At 32.1% G+C, this 17,848-nt stretch overlaps 1 protein-coding gene across 1 annotated transcript in view; it reads right to left on the bottom strand.

Moving 5' to 3' along the window:
- Positions 1–17,848, bottom strand: part of tyn (trynity) — a 106,854-nt gene that overhangs the window by 57,356 nt on the left and 31,650 nt on the right. The gene's annotated exons all lie outside the window — the stretch shown is intronic.

The following is a 17,848-nucleotide window of genomic DNA, read 5'->3' as shown; positions in this document are numbered from 1 at the left end:
GTGAACATCAATTACTCAAATTGCGTGTTCGACAACTCCTACAAGATGCAATGAATCGTTAAATAGTTAATATCTGCATATAGTTTCAATGTGATAAAAGTGTAAGATGTTATTCTCATAGGTACTATTTATAGATAATCAAGTATGTAGATGGAAATGCTGCACTTCCTTTTTAATTGCAAGATATCTATAAATATGTTATGTGACTTTAAAATGTTGTATGTTATAAGTAGGGAGGAAAGAAGTAACATTTTGACTAATAAACGAGGGTTACTTTATTTATTGAATGGTGCATTGGTAATATTTAGATATGCCAATTTCAGAGCAATATGCACAGTGTAACAAAATAAAAATGCTATTTGCAAGAAGTACATTTGCTTGTTACTATACTTTAAATTGCTTTACTAGTAAATTATGGTTTTAAGTAAGCTTTATACAAAATCAAATAAAATCTTGTTTTTTCCTTGCAAAAAATTTTGTTATTCATAAATTATGTTGTAGACAAAAGCTATACTAATTTGCCAAGATTTTCCATTCAAAATTTGTAAGAAAAAATCAAAGATTAAACCGGTTGTTATATGTTGATTAAAAAAATTTATAAATTTTAAAAACTACTTTTTTTTGGTGATTTATTTGATAAGAACTGGAAATAAATGACACTTTCTCGAATTCTAACCTAATTTATTCTTCGTTTATTCAAATAAACGAAAAAATGTTGAATTCTAATTAAACCTTTTTACAATGACAATAGTACTTTCAAAGTCTGCTTATATTTTTTGTAATTTAACTTTCTTGCGAAAAATACAAAAAAGTATTTCGCTCGCAATTTGACCTTAAAAGTCTATTTTCAGCAATCTCCCGATTTTACAATAATGTCAAATTGTGGTCTAAATTGACTGGAACAACTTTTCTACTAGTTCAGAAGTTTTCCGCTTGAAATTAGGTCTTAAATGACTGAATTTTGGGAATTTATTAATTTACAAATGTCAGCCTAATTTTATTTTTTTAGAAGCCTAATTTTACTGGAATAACCTTCCTGAGAATATTCGAAATATATTATTAAAAACCTTTTAAAATACCCGTAGAAAATTGTCTCTCAATCTACCGAAAGTTGAGCTTATCAATTATTGACACTTGTAAAACCGATATATTACTGAAATTCGTCTTTAAAGGACAAATTTAGTACAAATTTAGAGTATTATAAGAGCGGTTATTTTAATAAACTTTAGCAATTTGTAAAAATTCCCACACATACAGAAAATCACGTGACGATTTTCAATCATCAAATTTATTTTTAAAAACATCTAGTGACTCATTTTAACGTCAAAACGAAAGGTCACGTGACCGTTGTTAAGTTTAAAGTCAGGTGACTTTTTTTAAGGTAAAAATGGTCGCGTGATATTTTCAATCAACCAATTGAAAGGTAAAAAAAATGGAATTCATAATATCACGTGACAGTTTTAAATGCCAAAATGTTATTGAGATTTGAGAGTTTGAGAGTTTAAACTGATAAGTCACGTGATTCTTTTTACACGGAAAATAGTCACGAGACGATTTTAAATCAACAAATTTATTTTTAAAGGTAACGTGACATTTTTTAAACGTCAAAACAGAATCATGAAGGTCACATCACCATTTTTGATTATTAAACTGATACACTGAATGACGTGACTATTTTTAAGGTTAAAATATCAACATTAACATCACGTGACTTTTTTTTTATCGTCAAAACTCACGTGCCCGGTTTCCAGTTTAAACTGATATTTTTTACAGTAAAAATAACCACGTGACAAATTTCAATCATCTTTTTTAGGTCTAGTAGCCTTTTTTTTAACGTCAAAATCGAATCCTAAAAGTCACGTGACTCTTTTTTTTAATGCCAAAAGGGAGTACTGAAAATCACGTAATTGTAAATGGAAAAATCGTTTTGAAAGGTCACGTGAACGTTTTTCAGTTTAAATTAATATTTTTAAAATCACGTAAGTGTTTTACAGTGAAAATGGTCACTTGACGTTTTTCAATCATTATTTTTTTTAAATCTCTTTTATAACGTCAAAACGGAATACTAAACGTCATGTCACTCTTCTAAATAGCAAAATCGTATTTGAGAGGTCACGTGACCGTTTTTTTAATTTTAAATACTGAATCACGTGACTCTTTTTAAGGTTAAAGACTGAACTTAACGTCAGCTAACAGTAACGTTACTACTTAGACCGGGTTTACCCAACTTCTTAGTCATAGTCGTAATCATAATAATATCGTCTTTAAAACACAAAATTAATACAAATTTTAGTGCATTATAGGAACGGTTAATCTAATAATAAACTTTACCAACTAAATTTACATTTTCAAAATTAGTAGAATACTGGAATGAGTTTTTTAATGTGAAAAGGAATATTATTAAGAAGGATATTCTTATAAGTTTTGGTCACTAAAAATATTGACATTTTGGTAAAATCGGTACAATTCTGAAATTAACTTTTTAATGTCAAATTTCAAGCAAAAAACTTCTGTAATATTCCTAGTGAAAAATTAGACTCGCACATAAAAGAAAAATAAAATTGATGATGGTTACCGAAAACAGAAACGTCGAACTTTAAATGTGACGTTGTCATGTTTTAGCGAAAAAAGGAAGAAAAGTTGCAATGGCAAAGTGTCATTTATCTGAACTATCTTACAAAACTTAAAATAAAATAATTTTTGTTATTTTTGAAAAATTGCAAGACTAAACCGATCATATAATATGATATAGGTATTAGCGTAATCGGAAAAAAGTGTAAAATGAAAGTTGATATCCAAAATCAGTCAGATATCCAATATAACTGTCACGTTGTAGTGGAGGAAAAGTGGCAAAATGTAATGTATTTCGAGTTATCTCATCCAAGAATAAAAAAAGTAAATTTGAAAGTTTCGTTTTTTTGGATATCTCCGGTAATTAAATTTTTTGAAAATTTAAAAGTATATTATTAAACTGTGCTACTACACTAATATTCAAAAAAATATTTCTGTTTACCATTATCATATTTAAAACCAACAATTTTGGGTCATAATAAATTATTATTGATCGCATTTGATTGCATTTGAATTTTAAATATTCGTATATCTTGAAAAAACGTTTTGAAATCGGTTTACCTTGTTCGTAAATTTTTTAATGTTTCAAACAAAAATTATATAGTTGTAAATGTAGAGCTTTCGTTTTGAAACAAAACAAAAGACCTAAAAGACATTACTCGACAGGAAACGCATATACTGTAGTTATAGTCATTTAGACTAAATAATTATCATCGTAATCGAGGAAGATATGCCCCATTGTTAGGAAGCAACAATTTCTCGGTGTACGCAGCGTGCTTGTGAACGTTAGAATATAACGGTACAAATGACAAATAAAAGATAGATCGGAGTCACATGGTTACATAGCGATTATGTTGTACCACAAGCCATTAGTCACTTAGGTTTAATTCATTTAACGGGTGTTTTAACAGCGAATTTGTTTCAATTATTAATAAAAAATATACTGTTATTACTGGTCTAATTAATAATGTACACAGCTATTTCAATCAATAGGAGCTAAGTAGAAATTTATGGTCCTAACTAGAGTCCAGATTAAAAAGCACAAAAATTGTGAAAAAAAAAGCGCTTAAAAAGCAAAATCAATTTCTTTAAAAAAGCATAAAAAGCTGTAAAAAAGCACAAAACTTTTTCAGAGATGCAAAATTTGTTTTCCAAATGCTTTAGAAACACGGAAGATTTTAGACTGTTTTGAAAACTTTAAAAAATGTTTTGAACTACTTGAGAGCATTTAGAAGGTTTTTGGACTGTTTAACAGCATATTGAAAGTTCTGGAATGCTTTAGAAGCATTTTGGAGTTTCTGTAGTGTTTTGAACTCTTTTTAGACTACTTTAGGAGAATTTAAGGTTCTGGACTGCTTTTAAGACTTGTGAATACTTTTTGAAAGCTTCTAAATAAATTGAAAAACATTTGGAAGCTTTTAGAAGCTTCTAGGCTGCTTTGTAAGGCATTTTAGAGGTTCTATAGTGTTTTGGAATGTTTTTTGAGAGCTTCTAGACTAGTTGAAGATTATTTGGAAGCCTTAAGAGTGTTCTACAAGCTTTTGGAAGCTTCTAGACTATTTTGAACGGCTTTAGACTGCTTGAGAAGCATTTTGGAGTTTCTGTAGTGTTTAAAAACCTTTTTAGACTACTTTAGGAGGATTTGGAAGGCGTTTGGACAGTTAAAAGAACCTTGAAGGATCTGGACTGCCTTTAAGGCATTTGAAACCTTGTAAAAAACTAGGTAAACTATACAAAAATAGCAGTAAATAAGCACAAAAAAAAGCAAAAAAAGCATCAAGAAAATCTGTCAAATGACGTGTTTTTGCATAAATCGTTCACATTAGATGTCAAAGGTTGGTTGCTTTTATTATTTACAACAAAAAGCAAAATTTCTACAAATCTGGAATCTAGTCCTAACATTTAATTATAAAGATTTTTTGATTGATGCAATCAGAATATTGCTTAAAGTGCATAAATGAGTTACCATAGTACTTTTATAACCTAGTACTTTTATAACCACATGAAATCATCCGCATCAATGATGGTCAAACCATAAATCAATTTTGTGTAACATTTGTAGTACAAACTTTTCAATTTCTAATTCAATCCATTCCATACATGTTTGAGACTTCGAACATCTAAAGCTACAAGTTTAAAATGTGTTTCAATGACAAGTACAAGACAAACATATGGAGTATAGAGAATATGTTCAACAGTTTGTAACAGGATAGTACGCATTTTATACAGCTTGTTGGAATATCTTTTAAGAATTTAATATGTCATTGTTCTTGTGTAGTTGAAGTTAAACTACTTGCTTTAAACTCAGTAGCAATCAAATTTTGTTGACAAATCAATTAGTGTAAAATCTATCATAAAATGGGCGTATGACCACTCTGACTATCTATTTTAAATTAAGTGACTAAGATTATTAGCAATCATACCGTTATGGCGATAATATTCGGAAAGATTTAGGCCAAATCAATATATTTAGTAACCGTTAAATTTAACGGATTTTTTACTACAACCACCTACCAGTCATTCCCACAGAATCGCTGTTATTTTAACATCTTAGTCAGTGATGTTTACTCATATCATTCCTATTGATTCAACCGATTTACAAAAGCTGGACATAAAAGTCATTGAATGTAGATAAAGAGCGTCCAAAGGGCAGAAAAGATGTCCCTAATGTACCTAAGAAGTGTTTAACTTCAAGCTTTTTCCCGCGCATAGCGCATATTTAACTAACGGACAATGTAAAGTGCTTGTTCTAAACGAGTAACTACTTAAGTAATAGCGAAAGGATGTGTCCAGTATATGGAAAACCTGTTCGTAAGTGGCGAAAGAGGTTTTCTGACCTTTTCTGTTTCCCAGTCTGCTGCTTTACATGCGTAGGCCATATGCTGTGTGTTTCGTTAAATTATAACTAATGGTACTTGTGATAAAAATCCTATTTTTTTCGTTTACCTTCATAACTCAATGTGTTAGTTTATGATTAGTTTTAGTAGTCATTAGAAGCGTGCTGTTTACATTTACTCAGTGACAAGAAAAAAGTTATGTTGATCTTTGTCTTGTTTGTTCATTCCTGTGTCTCATTAGAGCAATTTAAAACAATCATTGGCAAATTATATTGTAATCGTACAATGAGTAATGAGACCGAACTATTTAAATGAAAAAAAAAGCAGAATCTGATGCTTCATTGCCTTTCGGACAGCAACGTTTATGTGTTTCATTTTTTTTGAACCAAATCACTTTAATTGGACGTTCCTATCTGGATGACAACCTTACTAACGGTTCGTGACGTTTATCCATATTTTACAACGTGTAATTACGGCCAATAATAATCTTAATAATTTGCATGACCAGAAGAGTTCAATGGTGATTTTTGTCTGAAAGTGTCTTGGCACTTCAAGATTGAAGCACGTTTTTGAGCAATTACTCGCCTTGTCGACAGTTTTTGTATGTTTTAAATGGGATAAGTGCTTGTATTTTTTCTGGTCTGAAATGGCTTGTGCGAGTTGTTTTTTTCAAACCGGTTGGTTAAAAAATAACATTGCAGTCGCTTTAGATTATCCTTCACTGCAGAACAATTGGATTTTTTATTACCTAATAACTAAGAACATATTCTAGTCGAATAGGAGATTAGTTATGTAACTTCGTGGAAACGAGTTAGTTATTTAAGTTTTTTGTTCGATTAAGTTTTCGTAACTTACATTGTCGTTATTTTTCTTTTTGCAGAATGATATAACCGCAACAAAAAAGAGAAACAAATAAATATTTAGGTTGGAGAAAAAGCCGCTAGATTTATTTTCATGATAAGCGTAAATTTACCGGTAAGATAAAGTACGATTTGAAAAAGTAAAATTCAGTGTTACAGGAAAATTTACCAGTAAATTTATGGGTCTTATCAATATTTGCTTGAAAGATATCATTTTCCTGCCATGGCTGTCATTTATTTGAAAAGTTATAAATCTGAATCAATACACTTTTCTAGCACCCCCTGTATAGTGGCGGCACTGACGGACTGTAAAACTTCCAGAGGTGAATTTAGGAGTTCTTTTCAAACATTTTTGCTCTATTTCAAACGTTTTGTAACTTTCAACGTTTCTAAGTTATTTAGCAAAAACTGGTTTGATGCAACAAATTTTCAAATCAGTTGAAATTGTGATTTGAAATTTGAGCACCCTGTAACTCGGTTATTCTTGGGAGTTCAGGGAAGTTGAACCAGTCAAATTAACCGTCTTGAGCTCTTGTTTTCAGTATCTGTAAATTGATACAGGGTGACTAAAAACAGTCAATCACCATAATTTTCATGCACAGCCTGTATACTGGAAGCAAGAACAGTCTTGCAAACAACATTTTTGGTTTCTCGCAAATTTTTCATAACTTTCAGCGTTTCCGAGTTATTAAGCAAAAACTGAACTTGTGGTTTGAAATTTGAATGAACCATGTAACTTGGTTATTTTTGGCAGTTCAAGGAGGATCATTAATTACAAGTTTTAGTTTTAGGTTTAGAAACTTTTTAATTTTATATCCAAATTTTATTTTTTTATAATGTTTGTGCAACTTTATTTTTTTTTTAATTTGGCTTTTGGAAAACATCAAATCAAATTTTACCTAAAGTTATGTGAGGCTGTTGCTTTTCCTGATTTATAGTTGGCTTGTCCTCATATTATTAACTTACTAAATTTGTAATACGGGTTTGAAATAGTACTTTTTTCCTTTTGGGTAAAAATATGTGCAGGCCAGTTCCGTATGACAAGTACTGTCAAGAAATGTTTCTTAAAATTAAAACGTCTTATTAACTCAAAGGTAAAATTACTTATATTGTCATATGTCAGCTAATCCTTAGTTGTTCTACATCACTGAAATCAGAATAAAATGCACTAAAAATCCAATATAGCATCCATAAATTGATGATGACATCGGACTACAAATTGCAACGAAAAGATGCTTTTAGTTATGGAATATATCACTTCAAAAAAGGTCGGAAATAAAGTAAAACAAAAAATTAAATTTTTAGTTTCTTTCGGATATCTTTGGAAGTTCTCGGAAATCAAGATTTAGTTCAAATTGCGCAAGTTTGCCCCAATTCAAACTTTCTCGTATCTCTTATAGTTTCCGAGATCCGAATGGTGAAGGTCGAATTCGAATTACCCGATATAGCCAAGTTCCAAATATATTTGGTATGTGTGACTAATTTTAAACTCACTGAACTCTATTGCTCAGTTTATCTAAATAATCAAATTGTTTTTACAGATGTTTGTATTATATTTCATTTGTATCATTGTTCTCAGATGAATCATATGTTAATCATATTGCTTTAACTGTGACATACTTTTCATAAAACCAAAGTTGTAAAGTTGAAATAACGACAGTTTAGCTTACGAAAAAAATTATTATTAAGATTGGAATTAGTACACTAAAATAGGGATCTATCAAAATCAACCGATTTTGATTTCATCAATGAAATCAATGAAGCGCACGTTCTTCCATGATTAATCAACTGGGAAAAAATCGTAAAACGGTCATGCAAATTAATTGACGATTAACAATAACTAGCTTTCTCTAATTTGATCAAAGAGAATTTGTATTTGTTTACTTCTATTTTTTTAACTCTCTATTTAATTGTTTGAATTTATATACTCAACAATCTTCGCAAGTAAAATTGGTACCAAAACCTACTTATAATAATAAAGATAACAACTTATTGTAGTATAAAATATGTTTTAGGAAACGTTAATGTTTGATCTTTTAACAATACCAACATGACATTTTGTTCATTAATTACACATCGTTATTTAAACCTAATAAGGAATGACACAAAACAACTTTTAATGATCCCAATGCTATACGGTAACAAGACGTATCTTAACGTTAATAAAGACATTGTACACCTAAATGAGCCACTTGATGAATGGATAAGATGGAACAAAGCTATTGAATGCGTTGCAACGAGTCCGGACTATACTGTTTTATAGGTTAATGGAGAGAATTTTTAGTTCACACGTCTTTCAAAAAACTTTGAGTTAAGTTAGTGTATTTTGTTCTTTTCAATAGATGAATAGGCCAAAACTCAAGCTTACAGCAACTCAACTTATTTCTTAACAACTGAAAATCTGAGTAACTACAGTGGTCTGTATTTTGTTTTAAATTAATTAGTTATTCAGTTTGTGGGTCGTTTGCTAATTCATGTACGTTTAAATAGCTACTGTTGCAAACACTAAACGAAAAAAATAATTCAGGTTCTAAGACTGAAGGAAGAAAACATTCTACATCTGATTAGAGCCTGAAACCATGAAACTCCCTACTTCCTTTCAAGTTAGTTTGTTTGCATGGGTGAGTGGGTGGCAATCTTGATTGCATGAGAAACAGTGCAATCATTTAAGTAGTTCTAAGACTTCCTAGCTAAATAAATACGAACAAAACAACTGATGTTTCAATTACACGTATCGTTGTTAACAAACAACCATACAATTTGTGAGATAACATTTGCCAGATGACACTGTCACTTTAAGTAATACAGCAATTAAACCGTAAATTGCCTAACAGATACAAAAAAATGTAATAAAACAACTTTAAATGTTTTAGATCCGCAGATTCCTTTCACAAATCGTCGGCGTTCAGTCTTATTCAGATTTAACGACCGAATAAAACAAATCTAGACAGACGCAATTAAAATATTTCAAATGGCAAATTTGAGCAAAAAATACAGTTAATCAAATCGTTATTGAACAATGTTCGAAAAAGCTGTTTCAGGTCAAGTTTATTAACCTTGTATTTTGTCGTTCATACGGTGTGCCACTTGAGTGGTATGTCGCCTAACACCTGTTTCACGGATGGTATTTATGTTTATAATGTTGTCCTGTTAAGCCACTAATGATGTAAGAGTTAAATCGAAAAATGACGTAAATATTGTATTATAAAGGGTAATAGACCCTATAGTACTTATTTTCTTATCAGAAAGTGAACGTGTTAATGTACTTTTATAGTGATGGGTAATTTACCAGTAAAGTAAATATTTTACTTTACCAGGAAAATTTGACCGGTAAATTGGATAGGAAATTTAATGAGGATTCTAAAAATGTGGTAAACATAGTCATTTTCTCACTCTAAGTGTGTTTTACAGGCGATTTGGTCCCTAACTGTCAATTCAAACCGTCTTTCTGACAGTTTCTACTTTGACACCACTTTTTTTTTACCTGATTTTGTAGGTTATTTAATAGGAAATTTAATGAGGATTCCAAAAACGTGCTTAAAAACATGATTCGGTTACTTTAAGTGGGTTTTACAGGCCATTTTGTCCCTGACTGTAATTAACAGTATTCAAATTTTAGATTACAATTTCTACTGATTTCTAAATTTGTTGCACCAAACAGTTTTTCCAAAATAATTCGGAAACGGTAAAAGATACAAAAGAATTGACCAAAAACGTTTCTAATTAACTGCTTAACTCAACACCGTAAACTTACAGGACAGTTTTTGCTTCCAGTATACAGGGTGTGCATGAAAAGTATGGTGATTGACTGTTCTTGGTCACCCTGCACGTAATTTTTCAGATAGAATTTTTTGCTCAACACCACTGGAAAGAGGAACCGAAGGCGGTTAATTTGAGTGGTTCAACTTCCCTGAGCTCCCAAAAACAACCAAGTTATAGGGTGTTTCAAATCACAACTTCAACTGATTTGAAAATTTGTTGCATTAAACTAGTTTTTCCTAATAACGCGGAAACGGTAAAAGTTACAAAAAAAATTCAAGAAACCAAAAACGTTTCTAATTAACTCCTTAACCCAACACCGTAAACTTACAGGACCGTTTTTGTTTCCAGTATACAGGGTGTGCATGAAAATTATGGTGATTGATTGTTCTTGGTCACCCTGCACGCAATTTTTTAGATAGAATTTTTTTCTCAAGACCACTGGAAAGAGGAGCTCAAGACGGTTAATTTGAGTCATTTAACCTCCCTAAACTCCCAAAAACAACCAAGTTACAGGGTGTTCAAATTTCAAATCACAACTTAAACTGATTTGAAAATCTGTTGAATTAAACCAGTTTTTGCTAAATAACTCAGACACGGTGAAAGTTACTATACAGAGGGTACATGAAAAGTGTAGTGACTCAGATTTATTACTTTTCAAAATAATGACAGCCATGACAGAAAAATGATATTTTTGAAGTAAATTAATATCTTTGAAGTAATCGGCCCTTATTTTATATTACCCATAAATTTAATGGTCAGATTGGAATTTACTGGAAAAATTGGTACATTTTCCTGCCACACTGAATTTTACTTTTCCAATTTTACTTTACCTTACGCCCATCACTATACTTTTACAACTCCTGGCCGCCAAATCCATCTATCCAATTTTATTGATGGCGGGCCCTATAATCAGACTGGCTGCTTTTAAAGCCGTATAATATATTGCTTTTTTCAATTTAAGACTTTTAATGATGGGTAATTCTGCCTATAAATCCTTGTAACTTTGAAGTGGTATTTTATCCCTTTAGACCGTTGGAAGCAATAGGAATCTTCAACGGTTTTTTTTCGGATTTAAACAACAGACATGATGGAATCTTGACAAGGTGTGAGTTTGAGATAAAATGGTTTGTAGAAAATGTGATAGTTACAATTGTTTCAAACGTCCCTAAGTATCAATTAAAGTGACAGTTTTGTGAAGGTACCACAGAGCTGTAAGCAATGTGTTTGTAAGAAAAACAACTAGCTCTAAATGAACTATGCTGTAATAAAGCATCTAAATTCTGAAATAGAATCAATAATGTGTCAATAATTAAATTCTGAATTCAATGCAGATTTTCTGGATAACGATTAAAGTGCAGTAAGTGCCGTTGTGCGGAGGGTAGTTAATTAACTCATAAAATAACAATGTTCATTTGATACTAAGTGTACAAGAAATTTTGATCAAAGCCATAAAAGTTTTAGTCAAAAATTATGACAGACACACATAACTAACTAGTGTAATTTAGCAGGTATTGCATTTTCTTACTACTACAAACATTGAGAAATCAAAATTTTTTGTCCATAATTATTATGAGTTGGTAAGATTTCTGATATTATACCAAACCATTCTTTTGGACTTCTTGGAGTCCTTTACTTCTGTAGCTAGTTGCTGATAATATTTTCACTACTTTCCAGAACATTGCTGTTTTTTCCAATTAACCACAACATTTTTGTGGGACTGTCCAATTTGCGAATACTTACTCATTTCATCAACTCAGAATAATAATAAATTCTCCTGGCATTTTAATGCCATTATTTTCACGGGTGACTAACTTGTGCCATGTGCCTAGCAGCAAAAGATCGAAAAGTAAATCTCATCCTGCACAAATAATGGCTTTCATAAGGATCGGCGAATAATGAATTATTAAAATTTCATTGCAATGCATCATACTAATGATTTTATAGTAGGTTTGTAGGTCATGGGCCTTATAGGTTAGTTAACTCACTAACCTTTTTGAACCCGCTAGTTAAGTACTTATTGGTAGTCTCTGTCATTATTTTTTTTACCAAAAATAGTTAGATATTGTTTGTGGTAACAATTCGGCTTGTATTGTTAAGACAATCACTGTCGGGACTGGGTCGTTCTAAAGATTTCCTTTCTTGAACCGTTGGACGACAAAATTCTAGTGATTTGTCTAATTGCAAAATTATGTCACCGAAACTGTCTCGTGAGTGATTATCTTGATTAATATCCATTATTTCAAATAAAAACTACAAACAATAGATCCCAGGGATGCCAAGTTATTTTATAAATGGAGAAATAACTAAACCTAAAACAAAACTAACCTAACTACTTTACTACAGTAACTCTTCCATTTAGAAACTAACAGAAGAAATTTCAATACAAACTGCTCAACAACTCATCGTTTTTTCAGAAAGACCCTCCTCTATTAGATACGAAGCTGTAGAAGGGCCACAGACGTTATTTTTCTTAAATTTCAACTTCAAACTCAGAATTTAGTTGCAATGCTATCAAACTGACAAATTCTACTAAATTTGATTCAAAGTGTTTTCCCATTGTTGCTATACTGACAAATTCTACCAATTTGATTTAAAGTAGAGTTGGTCAAATTAACTTTTCGGGAACTACCCGAAACGAATTAGCAATGTTTGTTTTGTGGACCGTTTGACACACCAAATGTCAATGTTGCCAATGTCAAATACGTCATATAACCACAAACGAAAATTGCTAATTCGAAAGTTTCGGGTATCTTCCCGGAAAGTTTCGGAAGAAATACGAAAATTCCCAGACTTGTCCAACTCTACTGAAAATTTTTCTTTCCAACCCAAAAACTTTGGAAAGTTAAGCAATTTTACTAAGTTGGTACGAAAAGTGTTTGGGATGTTGCCAAATGGTCAAATTCGACTAATTTGATTAGAAGTGTGTTCGCTTTGTTGGTGAACTGGCAAATTCTACCAAACTAGTTCAAAAGTGTGTTTGCAATGTTGCAAACTCACCAATTCCACTAATTTGATTCAAAAAGTGTTTGATGAAGTGAGTGATTTGATTTGAAGTGTGTTTGCAATGTTGCCAAGTAGACAAATTCTACTATTTTGGTTCGAAGAGTGTTTGCAATTTAACAATTTGAAGTCCGAATTTAACTAAATTTTGAGTTCAAAGGGAGTTTAGTTAATTTCCTTGAAGTTAGAATTTAACAAATTTTCGAGTTTGAAGTCTGAATTTAAGAAAAATAACGTTTGTGACCCTTCTACGCCATCGTTATTGGAAAATTAGTGTGAAAACTAATTTTGTATGAATTAACCTACATCCTGCAAAAATAGCGTGCTGTAAAACTTCAAACATACCTTACAATAAAACTGCAATTTCCTCCCATCTTCCAATTACCACAAACAATCTATTTATTAGCGATCCATAAAATACTTGTACTCCTTTCCTAACAAAAGCATGAAACACGTTTTTGTTAAGGTCCTAGAGTTATAATTAGCGATTGGTTTCCAATTAGCCCGCATCGGAGACAATGGACAAAGTGCAAGAAAAGTAACACAAAGAGGTCAACGGTCACACTCGATTTTTAGCCGAGATTGCCGTTTGTGGACCCAATGACATAATTCCTAATGTCGCTGAAACCTACACAGATTACCAGTCGAAAAGAGTGGTTCTGAAATAATAACGGTTAGCTGACCCACATATCTTGTGGTAACCAACGACTGAGGAAGTCAACGAAAATTGCAAGAGAACATGACAAATGGTACTTTCGTTATGATGCCTCAACCTTGTTAAAGGTCAATTGGCATTGTCTGGACTCATTTATTTTGTTTGCTGTAGGCAAATTTAGCGTCAGAGTTAATTGGGCATCTTCATCAAAGTTTACAGTGGGAATAGTTCAAACTTTTTGCTGGAGAATCTATTAACGCTACATCTTGTGGCGCTTCCAACTTTCAACATAAATAACAAGTTTAGTGCAGGAAACAGAGACACACTGATAGCCTATAATGTGGAAAGTGAAGGATGCTATAATAAAAACGAGGCAATTTTCATTTCTACGAGATTTTCTGATTATAGCTGTTTCTGAGCTGAACATCAACAAATTATTCTAGGAATGCCGCTATGTGGTGCTGAAAAGTGTGATAAACGTTTTGCATTTACCTGTGATTTTCTTAATAAATTGCAAGTGTTGATGAGTGTTGTTGTAAAGTGGATACGTCTTGTAACTTTTTCCCAGTCTCGGCCATCAAATAAATTACAAGAAAATTGCAAAACATATTAGTGCTTTTGCTGCAATGTGGATCAAAGGGGATTTTACCGGTAAATTATATAACTAGTAGAAGTGAAATTGAAAACATGACCATGTATTTACAATAAATAGTTATAAAGTTGACTCAATTCTTCCTTGAATTTTTCCTAAAATTTGAGAATTATCCAGATTAATCTGTGTAATTAAGTTAAAAATTCTTACACATTGATTTATGTGATATTTCATAAGAAGAGTTAAGGGAAATAACGATAAAAGACTATTTTTCTCCGAAAAAAGTTAACCAGACAAAAATATTTACTTTTTATTGTAGTATCTCAAATTGATACTATTAACTTCATTTTTGCAGTTGTCAAAACCCCAGAAATGACGGAGATACGGAATTTCTAATATGTTGATCCAATTTCAAGAATTTCAACATTTTGATGTTTTTACTTAGTCGCTGAAACCCCAAAAATAACGGAGATACGGAATTTTAGAAACATTGATTAAGCTTTTTAAAAAAGTAAAAATTCGAATATCTGTTAAACGGCTAGAGCTGCGGAATTTTTTGTTACACCCTGAATATATTAAAAGAGCAGTTCAAGACGAACATTTTGAGCTTTTTACAGCTCAGATAAAAAATTTCCAAAATTTTGATGCAATTTTCAAAAAAATTTAATAAATCGAATATCTCAAAAACGGCTAGAGTTAGAGAAATATTGCAGGAGACCAAAATGTTCAGAATTACTTTCTACACCCAGTAAACAAGGTGTACCCAGTTAGAACCGGAAAAACGCGGTTACCACTGGCAGAGCGTAAGTTTAAAATTTAACTATTCTTCATTTTGTTTTTTTTTATATTTTGTATATGTTCAATCGTATTGCGGTTAGATTAGGTTCGATCGCAAAGTAAAAGAGCAATTCAAGACAAACATTTTGAGTTTTTTACAGTCGTTGAAATTCCAAAAATGACGGAATACAGAGACATCGAACCACAATATCAATGATCATAATACAATATCAATAATAAATATAAAAGAGAAAAAAAAGATGAAAGTCACTGGATTCTTTCACAATAAATTTGGTGGCTATAATATGGCTAACAATACTTCCAATTTAACAAAAAAAACATATTTCGTCATTCAAAAATGTCTACATTATAAAATAATCTGTTATTTTTTCAGTGAAGTTTACAGAATAAGGTTTCACAATTTAGTTTTGTCTTTTTTAGACAAGCACTTTTTTGGAGATTATTCCCATTTCAGGTCCAAAGCAAAATTAATATTGACATACAAAAATAGTCCTACAACAGGGATTCAGGAAAAACAGGTCTACCACAGACGCCATATTCATTATTCGACAAATAGTCGAGAAATCAATCGAATACGAGAAACAGGCGTATATGTGCTTCATAGATCTGAGCAAAGCGTTTGATGGAGGGAGGCTAAATGACATCACAACCATATTGAGACGGGGCAGCATTCCGGAAGAAATAGTTAGAACTATTGAAAACTTGAACACCAATACAATGACCAGAATACATGTGAACCTGACCCAAGAAGTACCCATATCAACAGGAATAAGACAGGGAGACTCTCTAAGCCCGGCACTCTTTAACCTAATCATGAACGAAATAATAAAAGACAGAAGTTACAGAACTAACAAAGAAGAAATAACAATACTGTGCTACGCGGACGACGCAGTATTTATATCAGAAAACGAAGATCAGCTGCAGAGACTACTTTATCAATTCTACCTGACAGCGAAACTCTACAATATGTCGATTGCGATAATAAACAAGACAAAATCACTATTTGTAGCAAAAGAACCTAGAAAATGCAAATTAGCTGTTAACGACGAAATAATAGGTGATGTCCTTCAGATACTACCCATCAAGACAGGAGATCTGAGGTAAAGAATCAAATAGATAAGGCCTCTAGAATAGCCGGATGATTGAAAGACATTATATGGAACAACCAGTTCCTAAAAATAGAAGCAAAGACCAGAATATATAAATCATGCGTAAGGTTAATAATCACATATGCCGCAGAAACCACGGCAGATACCAGCAGAACCAAGAGCATAACCCGAACGGCAGAGATGAGAACGCTCCGAGGTATCACGGGACACACGCTACTTGACAGAATACCCAACCAAGAAATAAGACGTACATACAGGACATTCAATCAACACATCAACAGAATGGAAGAGCGAGAGACGGAAAACCACACTCTAGAAGACCGCCAAGCAGACCATCAAAGAGGTGGAGGGATAGCTGGATGTCGACGTCGCAAGAAACTCCATAAAGCTGGGAAAACATTCTGAAAGCCTATTTCAAGAAGAAGAAAAATAGTACTGACAATCATAGATAAAATGCACCACACACGAGAGCCTTGCTTTTATGTGTTCTTCTTCTTTACTTTAAAATTGGGTATACTAACATTAAGAACGAGAGAGAGAAACGAAATTTTATTTAATGTGTGATACCTTTAAACAACCCATGGGAAAGTTTTGCAACATCATCAAAGTGGTTTGGTGTAGGTACTCTTTAAATAGTAGTGATAAACAGTGTAATATTGTCTGTAACAAGACTACTTAAAAGCAAATTTACTTCTCCACTTCTTACTTTGGAGCATAAGCGTAAAGTCATTTAAGCGCATCAATTGTGACCCTCTGTAGGGTTCTTAAACACATTTCCCACGTTAAAAATTGAGAACAATAGTTGGAATCTGCCACTTGACTTTGTTAAGTATCTTGTCCTTAAAGGTTTTCCATCACTATGTTTTGTTGTCGCAGAAAGCAATATCCAGCAGGTAAGTAAGATTATCTCCGGTTTTAATTGTTTTTTTAATCGATGGCTCAGCTTAAGCTGATTGAAACTTAGTTCATAAAGTTGGATTAATAGGTTGGAATGAGTACGTATCTAGTTTATAGGAAATGGTTTTGTGGTTATCACATTGATAGGCTTGCACATCAGCTACTTTTTTCCTGAAATTCAACCTGTATCATAAAAACATAAAGTTTTGCAATATGCAATGTATCAGAAACACGTAATTAAAATGCCCGGAGAAACGGCGTCAACACTTCATTACCTTACGACATTCTTTATATCCCAAGTTGAATTCCATGAGGGCAAAAAGTTTATTGTTTCCAATACCTTAACTCCTTTTTCATATTACAAGTAACTTTTGCTGAATGAAAAAGCCTAATTAACGTAATCGCGTTCTGGGAATTTCTCGAAATCCCCAAAGGGGATAAAACTGGGCCTATAATTGGTGATTGTGAACAAAAAAACAATACCTACCATGAGCACGAATTGAAATTCCTGGTACCATCCATAAAGATGCCAACGATGGATGATTCACATCTGCTTTAATCATGTATCAGCATCTCTTTTTAAAAGCACGTACCGTCAAAGTGTTAGGTAGTTGCGGATTGCAAGGACGCCATTACCCTATGCAAATACCTGACATTTTTTATACACAGGGTGTCTCATGAAAGTAAGCCGAACCTTCGTGCAAGAGATATATGACTCGTAGCGGATAAAAATCGTTTCGAGAACAAGCTATAGATTGCCTAAGGGT

This window comes from Ips typographus, linkage group LG2 (assembly GCF_016097725.1).
Source record: "Ips typographus isolate SLU linkage group LG2, UJ_Ityp_2.0, whole genome shotgun sequence".
Classification (NCBI taxonomy): Eukaryota; Metazoa; Arthropoda; class Insecta; order Coleoptera; family Curculionidae; genus Ips; species Ips typographus.
Note: the sequence above shows the minus strand (reverse complement) of the source record. Positions and strands in the feature narration are given on the sequence as shown.